Below are 12,175 nucleotides of genomic sequence, written 5' to 3' on the forward strand. Positions count from 1 at the left end.
ACTGCGGGTCACATGATCCTCCCATTTTGTGGATGCTGCAGTCGTGTGATAGGCACAGTCCTAGTCTTGTCAGCACCATGGACATTAAAACCATGACATCATGTGGTCTCTCTAGTCATGCGACCACTATGGTCACGTGGTAGGCCTAGCTATTTCCGTCAGACGAGCATTGTGGGCTCTGGAACGCTGTGCGTCACGTGGATCCTTCCGTTAGATAGCCCCCTAGTGGCTACCAGCATGCGGAAGGCTCGGCCCGGAAGGCTCGGCCCTAAAACTCACATCGATGACCTCCTTTCTGGGTCACCTGTATCCTATGGTCACTGGCATCCTATAATCACGCGTCAGGCTCTGTCCTCTCAGTTTGTGAAGACTGAGAGCTCCTGAATCTTGAGGTGAACGTCCCCCACGAGGCAAGGACCTAGCAATGAGATAGGGCCGTATAGTCACACGTCACGCAGATCTTTTGGTCACGTGACCCTTTGGTCACGTACCAGGCCCCGCCCTCTGTTAGACGTCTCCTGAGTTATAGTCGTGCGTAGCCTTCTGGGGAGATAGAGTTCTGAGGTGAAGAGGAGTTTGTTTAGAACTGCGTTCTCTGCTCTGCCTCAGGCCGAACTTTGATCAGACTGTGGTTCAGATCCCGACCATTCCACAAAGTTTTACACCTAGCCTTGGTGAGCGGGCTGTACTCCTGTAGGAGGGCGCTAGCCGGTACTAGAAGTTTACTCAGAGAATTGGGCACGAAGGAACAGCCTAACGGGCCAAGGCCTCGAAAAATCCGGGAAGGTCCGAGGGGGGGGGGGTTGGATGTGGTCAATATTTCACTCCTGACAGAGAAAAACTGTGAGTGTTTGCGACCTGATCCTGGCCTCCCAGAAACTGTTATTGGTAGGGCGGGAAGTAGAGGAAGAAAAATCACCGGAAGGGGCTTGTAGATCATCTGTCATCGGTCATCTGTGGGGGGGGCTCTCCCCCCCACAATAAAAATCTACCCTTGTCTATCGTTCTGTCATGTTTACTGTCTGTGTAGTGTGATGACCTCCTTTGCTCTTGCTCTGATCACATTTTTGTTAAGGACACCAGAAACAATTGCAAATCTAATCTTAATTTCTGTCTCTTACATGCTTCTGCAAATATTCTCTTTATTCCTTTGACTTCTTTTCCCAGTAAACATTCTAAACATAAACTTAGGGAAGCAGCAAAGGAGAGAGAGAGAGAAATATATTTTTAAATAATTCAGTATTTCAATGAAAGTGTCATGTGAAAATTCAGAATTTATTTCTTATACTTAATTTGAAGTTCGTAGTTTTACAAAGTACCTCTGAAGTGTCACCGTAATATATTTGTGTTTAGAACCTCTAAATGGCTTAAACGAGTCCAGGCAGACTCTATTTGTTTCTGTTTTCCCCGTGATTTTCTAAGCATGGCTTCTTGGACTCTTTGAAAACTCCCTCCTCTTCTTCAAGTGAAAAGTAATAATTTAAGGAAAAATATTAAGTAAAATTATAGTGATGTGCACATTTGGAATATCATGAAAATGGTGCTGGATAAATAAAGTTCAGTAAATAAGGCCATGCTTACTTTTATGGGTGATTTAAACATTGTTTGATAGATGGTTGAAGAATATTGTCACTTGTTATATTTTTACTACATGTAGATTAAATAATCCACTTTGGTTTTCTCTCATTTCAGCGTTTCCAGGCTTGTTCTGCAGAACTCTAGGCCTGAGATACAGCAACCACAAAAATGTACTCTACTATAAAGAAATGTGGGACATACGGAAGTGAAGGTAAAAGGACTTCCATAAAAATACTGTACTTTTTTTAAATAATATGCTAGTATGCAACGTGAATCTCAAAGGAAGGGTTAATTTCCCCAATTTTCGTAGAAATAGAACATTTTTCCACAGAACATTTGAAGTACTAGTGTTCTTCAGAAAATATTTTGGAAAACCCTGTTCAAATTAAATCTCTTCTACCTTCTACCTTTGTTTACTGACAACAATGGAATGTTTGTTTACTAAATAATTATAATCTGTTCTTCTCATTAAGAAATTATATATTACCCTTTAGCTCATTTTATCTTATTTCATTAATCATTCTTCCTCCTGCTTTAATTTTTCCACTTTTTAATTCTTCAGAAAACCAAAAAATCAAACCTATTGCCATCGAGTCAATTCGGACTCAACTTGACCATACAGGACAGAGTAGAACTGCGCTATAAGGTTTCCAAGGAGTGGCTGGTGAATTAGAACTGCCGAGCTTTTGGTTAGTAGCCAAGCTCTTAACCACTGTGCCACCAGGGCTTCAGTTCTTCAGAGACACTCCCAATTTATAAGCATCCTTCTGATAACATGGTGGCAAAAAATAAATGCATAAATGAAAGTCACTAGGAAGTGTCTATAGGGAAAAATAAAGTGCCCACTATTGAAAGTCGGAATCAATATACCTTTCGGGATGAGCAGAATTAACACCTCTCATTCTACACAAATATTCCACATTTTTTCAAAAGTATGATTTATTACTGTTTAATAATTATGGCTGCAATTTTTGAGTCGTTGTTATAGGGTCGGAAACCCTGGTGGCATAGTGGTTACGTGCTAAGGCTGCTAACCAAAAGGTTGGCAGTTTGAATCCACCAGGCATTCCCAGTAAACTCTATGGGACACTTCTACTTTGTCCTATAGGGTCGCTATGAGTCGGAATCGACAGCAGCAGGTTTTTGGTTTTTTATTATACGGTCGCTATGAGTCAGAATTAACTCGATGGCCACGGGGTTTTTTTTTTTTATTATATGTCAGAGGAGCCCTGATGGTGCAGTGATTAAGCACTCACCTGCTAACCAAAAGGTCAGCAGTTCGATCCCATCAGCTGCTCCGTGGGGGAAAGATGTGGCAGTCTGCTTCTGTAAAGGTTACAATCTTGGAAACCATATGGGGCAGTTCTACTCTGTCCTATAGAGTTGCTATGACTCGGAATCGACTTGATGGCAACAGGTTTGATGGATTATATGTCAAGCACTGTGATAACCTCATTTAACCCTCAAAAAATCCTGAGAGGGTGTTATTTTAATTTGCAGGTGAAATGTATGAGCCAATAGAGGCTGGGCTATGCTGTGGTAATAGACAATCCCAATATCTCAGTGGCTTAAACCAGAAAGGTTTATTTCTCACTCCTACTACATGTCCATGGCAGGTATATGTCCATCATAGGATGGTTGATATTGGGTGTGTGAGCTATTCTCATTGGAATGACTCAGAGACCCAGACTGACAGATCAGCCACTGTCATGAAAATTGCCAGTCACTGTGCCAGAGGGGTAGAGGGCTTTGAAGGGTCTCTAAACAACAACTGTGTATTCTGGCTCCGAAATAGCCCATGCCACTTACAGTTCATTGGCCAGAACCAGTCACATACATGGCCCTGCCCAAACCAAGGGGGTCAAGAAGTACACCCTTACCAGGTGCCTGGAAGAGGAGAGGAACAGAAATACTTGGCAAACAGCTCCTCTGACTACTGCAAGAAGGAATTGAGGCTCAGAGAGATTAAATACTTGCCTAAAATCACAGAGGCAGTAAGTGACAGAACCAGGATTTGAATACAAAACAAACAAAAAAACAAAACAAACCAAAACCAAACCAAACCCACTGCCGTCGAGTTGATTCCGACTCATAGCGACCCTATAGGACAGAGTAGAACTGCCCCATAGAGTTTCCAAGGAGTGCCTGGTGGATTCGAACTGCCAACCTTTTGGTTAGCTGCCATAGCGCTTAACCAGTACGCCACCAGGGTTTCCATTTGAATGCAGATAATGTGTGATTTCAAAGCCCCTGTTCTTTCCATTCCTACTCCTTTCTACACTGCATGCTCGTCTCCTAAATGAAGTTCATACGTATTTATAATAGAAATCCCTTTACTTTGGTGCTGCAGTCCCCTCTTCCTTAAACATCTGCTATTTGATCATTTGAATTAAATAGATGTGATGGTATTGGTTAAAATCCCCAGTATTGACAAGGTTCAGATCTTTCCCAAGCAAATCAGTGTATGGGATATTTTGATAACCATTGTGTTTAAAAAAGAAAATAAATAAAACCTGATGGTAGAGTTAAAGACTTACTTTATCATTTCTCTAATAAAAATAATCTCATGTCTTCCTGCTACTGTCTAGGAAAAACTAATGAAAAGCAGAAATTAATAACAGATAAACAGTTGATCAGAAATGCTAGTGTATACTTTCACCAAAAAACAACTTAAAAAAGTATTTTGAGCTACTTTTTCATTCAAACATGGTTAAAAGCTAAATAAGTTCTAAAAATGCTGTGTCAGTGCTTACAAAAGATAAGATAATAAAGAAACCTCTGGCAATATGGATCAAGAAAATTAAAGAGAAGTTACAGATACGCCACATTTGCAATCAAAAAGGTGTCGTGAATACAGTTACAGCAATGATCTAAACAATAAGAATATTATGAAAAATACATGCTGATAATTTGAAAATTCAGAAGAAAATGGATAAATTCCAGGAAAAATATAACTTTCCAAACTGACTGAAGAAGAAATAGAAAACCTTAATATTATTTAAAGTATTTCAAAGAAGGATTCTATGTGGAGGCAAAATTATTGGCCTATCTCAATTAGTCATATAAATGCAAACTATCTAAATAAAGTAATAGCAAACTAATCCAGCAATGGCTAAAAAGGATATTTCAGAATGGCAAAGTTGTGTTTATCCCAAACATGGAACATTGGCTTAATATTGGGAAATCTATAATGTAATTGAATATAGTTATAGAATAAAGGAGGGAGAAGACGACTATTATCACAAAAGATCTAAAATAAAAGGTATACAATAGAATTAAACAGCCATTCACCATTAAACAACAACTCAGGAAACAGAATAGATATTTCTTTAAGCTGATAGTGAGTATTTTTAAAAAATCGTATCAAACACCACAAGTGGGTGACTTTAATGAACAGAAATTTATTCTCTCACAGTTTAAAAAAAAAAGTTTAGGAGGCTAGAAACTCAAATTCAGGGTGCCAGCTCTAGGGGAAGGCTCTCTCTCTCTCTGCCCTGGGAGAAAGTTCTTGTCTCTTCTCAGGTTCTATTCCGTGGCTCCTTGGTAATCTTTACGTGGCATCTGAGAAGAGACGTAACTAGGGTATGGTAGGTATTGCACCAGCCCTGATGCCACTGAGTAATTTCTTTTAACCCCGTGCAGCCAGCAGCATATCTGTGAAAAATGACGCCTATGGCAAGCCCTGAAATTGCGCCCCTGTCCAAACATCTGACACCCCTCTTTTAGATAACTTTACCATAATATCAGCTCCAAAATACAAGTCAAGCTCATTAATCTTTTAATTAACACATTACTGTGCTTGAGGAAGGACGTAGGGCGGCACCGGATTAATAGAAACTGTTCAGGGGCACCAAGAGCCCCAGGCCAGTGCAATACCCTAGGTATACCATTGGTGGCATGGCATCTGTCTTTCCCCATCTCTGCTTGCTTTTTTGGTTGCTTGCTCAATCTGCTTTTTAATATCTCAAAAGAGATTGACTTAAGACGCACTGTACACCAATACAGCTTCATTAACAGGTATAAAACAAAAAACCAAATCTGTTGCCGTCAGGTCAACTCTAACTGTTAGCGACCTTACAGGACAGAGTAGAACTGCCCCATAGGATTTCCAAGGAGCAGCTGGTGGATTTGAACTGCTGACCTTTTGGTTAGCAGCCGAGCTTTTAACCACTGTACCACCAGGGCTCCATTAACAGGTACACGGGTTAGGATTTACAACACATATTTTTGGGGGGACACAGTTCAAACAAGAGTAACAGTAACTCAGGAAGCTGAGAATAGAAAGATATTTCTTTAAACCGATAATGGGTATTTAAAAAATTATATCAAACATCGTACTTAATACTGAATCATCAAAACCATCCTCTTTAAAATAAGAGACAAGAATAACCCGTATAAACAGCACTGTTCAATATCATGGAAACCCTGATGGCATAGTGGTTAAGAGCCATGGCTGCTAACCAAAAGGCCTGCAGTTCGAATCCACCAGGTGCTCCTTGGAAATCCTGTGGGGCAGTTCTGCTCTGTACTATGGGGTTGCTATGAGTCAGAATCAACTCTACGGCAACAGGTTTTTTGAGGTTCGATATCATACTGAGTCTCCTGGGCAGTCCAGTAAGACCCCAAATACATAAATAAATGTATAAAGGTAAAAAGAAACAATATTGTCAATATGATATGATATGTCTTTATTTAAAACTCAAGAGAATCTAAAGGGAAAAAAAACTACGGTAATAGAAACAACAGTTTTGCTGGATGTAAGACTAATATACACAAGCAAATTGCATCACATATAAAATACCATTTGCTTTGTGAATATACCATATACGATAGCAATAAATATAAGATATTGTGGAATATACTATGAATTGGCTCACATGGCACCTACTCCAACACTCTTTATTTGTTTTCCTGTACTATAGAGACCAGGCGCTCCTTGGAAACTCTATGGAGCGGTTCTACTCTGTCCTATAGGGTCACTATGAGTTGGAATCGACTCGACGGCACTGGGTTTTTTTGGATAGAGACTAGTGGAAACCCTGGTGGTGTAGTGGTTAAGTGCTATGGCTGCTAACCAAAAGGTCAGCAGTTTGAATCCACCAGGTGCTCCTTGGAAATGATATGGGGGCAGTTATACTCTGTCCTATAGGGTCACTATGAGTCAGAATTGACTTGATGGCAAAGGGTTTGGGTTTTTTTCGGTTTTTTTTTGGATAGAGACTAGAAAGCTAAAAACAAGAAAGGAAAGCTTCTGTGTGTGTTTGTGTGTATTTCTGTATATGATCCAGATGTTTACTGGTGATTGGGCACTTGCTCTAAGTTAGAGTTCAACAAACGTTTTCTGGGAAGGGGCAGATAATAAATATTTTAGGTTTTGTGGGCCATTAGGTCTCTGTTTTAACTATTCAACAGAGTATTGAGAAAGGAGCCGTAGACACGGCATGGCTGTGTGCCAATAAAACTTTATTTGTAGATGCTGCAATGTGAATTCAAATAATTTTCAGGTGTCAGGAGACATCCTTCTTTAGATTTTTTTTTCAGTCTTTTAAATATGCAAAAACCATTCTCAACTTGCAGGCCATACAAAAACAGGCCACAGGCTGGCTCTATGCTAATAGAATCAGTAGGTCCTCAAAACAGCACTTGACAGAAATTCAGCCAAATGGCAAGCATAAACCAAAAGCTGGTGCTTAAGCGCAGTGTTTTTCAAACGTGGATGCGTGCTCCAATCACGTGGATAGTTTAAAAATGTTGGTATCTGAGTCTGACCCCAATTCTGCTTTCATTGTTCTGGGGGTAGCCTGCTCATAGTGATTTCTTCAATTTCTCGCAAGTGCTTCTGATATGTAATCAAGGTTGAGAACTACCTGAACAATTTAAAATGATGTAGTTTAAGTGTTGTACGATATTTCGTTAAAAAAATTATAGCTGTGAATTTGGAATAACAATATTCCAATAATAATAAATACATAGCTATGCCAGAAAATATGAAAGAAAAATTCCCATGTAAGAAATGGAGAAGAATTTCTTTTTTAAAAAGGAAGGAAATGGGAAAACAATGGGAGAACAGGACCACCACTGGTTGGGGCAGGGATGAAGCTACACCACTGGTGGGGCCAGAGCCAGATATGCATTAAAGCCAAGTTTCCGTGGGCTCGGGGTTGATTCAGCAGTGTACCCTTCTCTGCAGGAGAGAGTCACAACCCAGGGTAAGCTTGGAAGAGACACAACAGATGCAACAAATGAAATGATTTGCACTGAGGGAATAGAAAAAATAGAAAAGGCTGAAAGGACTTTAAAATAATAGTTCCCCAGAGAAATAAAGGGGGGATAAAATAATTCTAGAAAAGGCAAAACTAATCTATAGTGACAGAAAGCAAATCAAGGTTTGCATGGGGTTGTGGAATGAGGAGACGGAACCTTGTAGGGCAGGGTATATATTCTATGTCTTGATTGAGGTGTGGTTCATCCTGATCCCTCATTTTTATGTACAAGGAACCTGGGGTCAAAACAGGTTGGGAGAATCACCCACTGTGATGTGTCTAAATAATCAGAGAGAAGCTACTCAGATCTGGTTATCAATACAAATTAATTCTGTTATGCTGTGTAATGAGTCAGGAAGGTAGTACTTCTCCCCAAGCACCTGACAAAACCCCGTTCCAGCCGCACACATCATTTTACACAAGGAAAGCCTAGGCATGAAAGTATAAATGTTCAGCGTTCCAGCCACTGACATTCTGATGTGCTCCTTTACCTTGACTTCTTTATGTTTCTATTTATACACAAAAACATAGGCTTTCATTAAGATTTTCTTCTGAGGAATCATACTGTGATGTACAGTTTTATATCCTAAAATTTTTTCCTCCAGGTGCTTTCCATGTATGTACATATTTAGCTCACTTAATTCTCACAATAACCTCCTGAAGCAGATAGTGTCACTATCCCCCATTTAGGAAAAAAATAAAAATCAGGAACTTGAGACACAGCAAGGTCAAAGTTATCTTCCCTGGACCATTTAGCCCCAGGATTCAAGCCCTGATCCATCAAACTCCTACTTCCACAGCCAATAACATGTGACTCTGTGTTAGGGCTGAGGTGAGCATTGGGGACGGGACTCACTCAGGGTCCTGTGGGCAGTGCTCGGCATGGTGGCTGGGACCAACACCCCCTGACTCCAGCCTCTCTGCATGAGACCCATCATTGCACTCTGTTCCCCAGTACCATCTCTCTTTTCTCAGATCCATGTAGGAACTGCTTCGCCAATGACCAACTATGAGGTGAAGTAACAGGGCAGACAAGATACGTTCAGACAGAAAGGAAGGTTTCCAGAGGGGTGTGCCTTGACTCCAAGGACAATCATTTCTACCCCTCTCCTGACAACATCAACCACTCTCTGCTCCCCTTGTCCTTCTGTCCTCCAAAGCCTGTAAAGCACAGGCATATAATTGTACATATTTAAGCAGAGAGTGTTTTGCACGATAAATCCATAAACTGAAATGTCTGGATTAAAGGGTAAGCTTGACTTTTGAATGGTTAAGCACATTGTAGGAAAACAGGCGCTCACACGCTGTTAGTGGCAATGTAAATATTATGATATATCCTTAGGGAAAAAACTCGCATGTTTAAAAGTCTTCATGTGCTTTGCCTGAAAAACTGCAGAGCAGGGACCCAAGTCCTGGACCACTTATATATCCCAGGCCATGCTCTGCAGGGTCCTGTGGTCTCTGTAACCATGGTCAACCCAAGCGCTGGCGTTCTGTACCCTCCAGAGGACATTCTTTTTCATACACAGATCTCTTCTTAATAAAACTCATTTCAAATTATAGAACACCAGGATATTAAAAGAAACATCATTAAAAAGCATATTAAAAATAAAGGGCAAACATAGGCCACATGAAAAGGAAACACAACACATGAAAAGCAAATGCACAGTATAAACCACCTTTGTGTGCCAATGCATTTACCAGCAAAATTTTGAATATGTGTACCTGTAGCCTAAGTATAAAAAGCATGTAAAGCAAAGTATTCACATACACATGCCCTTCCCTCCCTCTGAGGCAGCGATGGTACTTCCTGTCTGTCACAAGGCTGAGTGATCACAGACACGCCTGCATGTGCAGAACGTTCTTCCTACACACGCCAGACGCCCTGGGAGCCACGTCTGCTGTATTCGGGGAAAGCCTTGCCCTCATTTCTGTCACCACTGCTTGCAAAGCCTCTTTGTCTGAAATCATCAAAGCTGTAGTTGTAGCATTAGTGAACAGGGAGGTACTCAGCTCTATTTCTAAGTGTCCACTGATGAATAAATACTAATTTTGGAAACAGAAAGTTCAATTCATGCTAGTTTTACAGAGCAGGTTATGAAACAGTTCTGCAGCCCAAGTGTATCTGGAATAAGCAGATGTAGGTAGAAAAGAATGAGACAGATGCATTCTCAAAAGTGGTTTTGTTGATGATTCCAAATCTACACACATAAATTTACTAAATATTAATTAAAACTAATTGCTGTCAACTCCAACTCATGACGATCCCACGTGTGTCAGAGTAGAACTGTGTTCCATAGAATTTTCAATGGCTGATTTTTCGGAAGTAGATTGCCAGGTCTTTCTTGGGAAGCGCCTCTGGGTGGACTCAAACTGCCAACCTTTCAGTTAGCCCCTGAACACATTCACTGTTTGCAGCACCCAGGTACATGCCAGACACCGGCAGCCCAAATCTTTGCATCGTTCCCCAAAGTGTGTTTGAACCTGCAAACCCTCTGAACCAAGCAGATATCTCCATCTATTCCAACACACCTGGTTCCCACCCAAACAGGAGTGACTAGCACGAAACATCATCCCCAGCCTGTTCACAGCAATCTGTGCGTGAGACTTGAAAGCTCACCACTGGTGGGGAACCTGTGCAATAGCTAGGGAAGAACTTGGGATGTGAAAACAGACCAATAGGTGAGGACACAATTCCTGTTCTGCCACTTCCTTGGCTGAGAAATATACTTAAGCTCTGAGAGCCTAAATTTCCTGATCTGAAAAGGGACCATGGATATGATCCTCATGGGGTTTCTGCAAGGAGGGGAAGAGAAACCCAGTGAGTTTGCCCAACACTGAGCAAATGTTGGTTGCCACTGGGTAAGTGTTTGGTTTTCCTCTTACTCCATTCTTCGCTACCATAGCAGGGATGCTGTTGCCATGTACTGAGTGGCATAGTAGTGACACAGGCAGAATTCCAAAGTAACACAGGAGGTAGCAATGTGAGCACACATGATGTCATAAAGGATGCTCACTGCCATTTCTCTGTGGGAGGATCAGCTAATAATACATGGTGGAGCCTGAGGGGGAACCCAGGAAGCCCGGGTGACTGGCACTAGCTGTTTTGTAATACCTTTCATTCTGGCAGCATGAGTGTGACACAGGGATTGTGCTGAGATGGGAAAGTTCAGTAAGTGACTACACTTGTGTGTGTGTGTTGTCTGCAGTGTCTCTGTCCATCTGGTCCTCCCGTGGCTTTTTATCACTTGCACGTTCTCCTATGAGCTTCCCAACACAAAGACTTGCCTGAGACTGCCTGTGTCTGAATCACCTGGCTTAGGCAGTCTGGAGACTGCTGTAGCTGTTAGCTAGTTCACTTTTACACCTCCCCCTTGGTGATACTTTTCCTGAAGTAATGTCAGTTCCCAAAAATTACTCTGACTCTTCCTGTATTCCATACATTGACCGCGAGCCATTACTCCACCCCTTAGGTGCATTTCCCCCCTGACATTTAAACTGCTTCTAGTTTGTTGAGTGCTACAAATCAATTTATGGCTTTCGTTAACTTTACAGTGGCTTGAGTATCCTCTTTCCACTAATTTATTTCCAATAGTCATTTTGAAAATGTCAGTTACACAGGTTCTATTCATTTTCTATAGAAAATTAGAGAATATGGCTAAAAAGTTTAACATGACCACTCACATTTCTGCAGTAATTTCTGCAGTAATTACTCTGTGATCCAATGCTGTGATAAATATTCTCCTCCTCAATTTCTACTATTTAAATAATTATAATTAATATAGATGCAGTGTAATATAATTATGTTTCAATCATTGTTACAAAGCAATAGCTTCTATCATATGCTTGATATACGTATTTTCTTGGAATATGACTATTATAAAGGGTACATTGTAATTGCTTTGGTTCTTCTTTTCCTTTTAAATGCTCAGAGGTCCTCCCTGGATTGGATCACCACAACCGGGTGAGGGAGGGCTGTGTGAGTCATGAAACCAGCAGAAGATGAGTAACCTAGATGGGTGGGGCTCTCAGGTCCAGATGAATTGACTGTCACTTCAGCGCTTGCTCGGCCTTGATCCTACCGAGTATCTTTGCAGCCTCCAGATATAGCGCTGACACCCGCTCACTTCCATATATCGTTATATTTGAGAGTCAAAGAAAGTGATGGGAAAAGAAAAGCAAATAAATGCACAGGAGGGAAATGACACATTTTCTAAGAGGAATGATTTCCAGAGTGTTCGGTGTTGTCAATATGAGTTTAGTTCCCCAGATATTTTTCAAGTATTATTCTACTGCCGTTCCCTTAATTTCACATTGATATCTCGTCTCTTGAC

The sequence above is a fragment of the Elephas maximus genome, chromosome X (assembly GCF_024166365.1).
Source record: "Elephas maximus indicus isolate mEleMax1 chromosome X, mEleMax1 primary haplotype, whole genome shotgun sequence".
NCBI lineage: Eukaryota > Metazoa > Chordata > Mammalia > Proboscidea > Elephantidae > Elephas > Elephas maximus.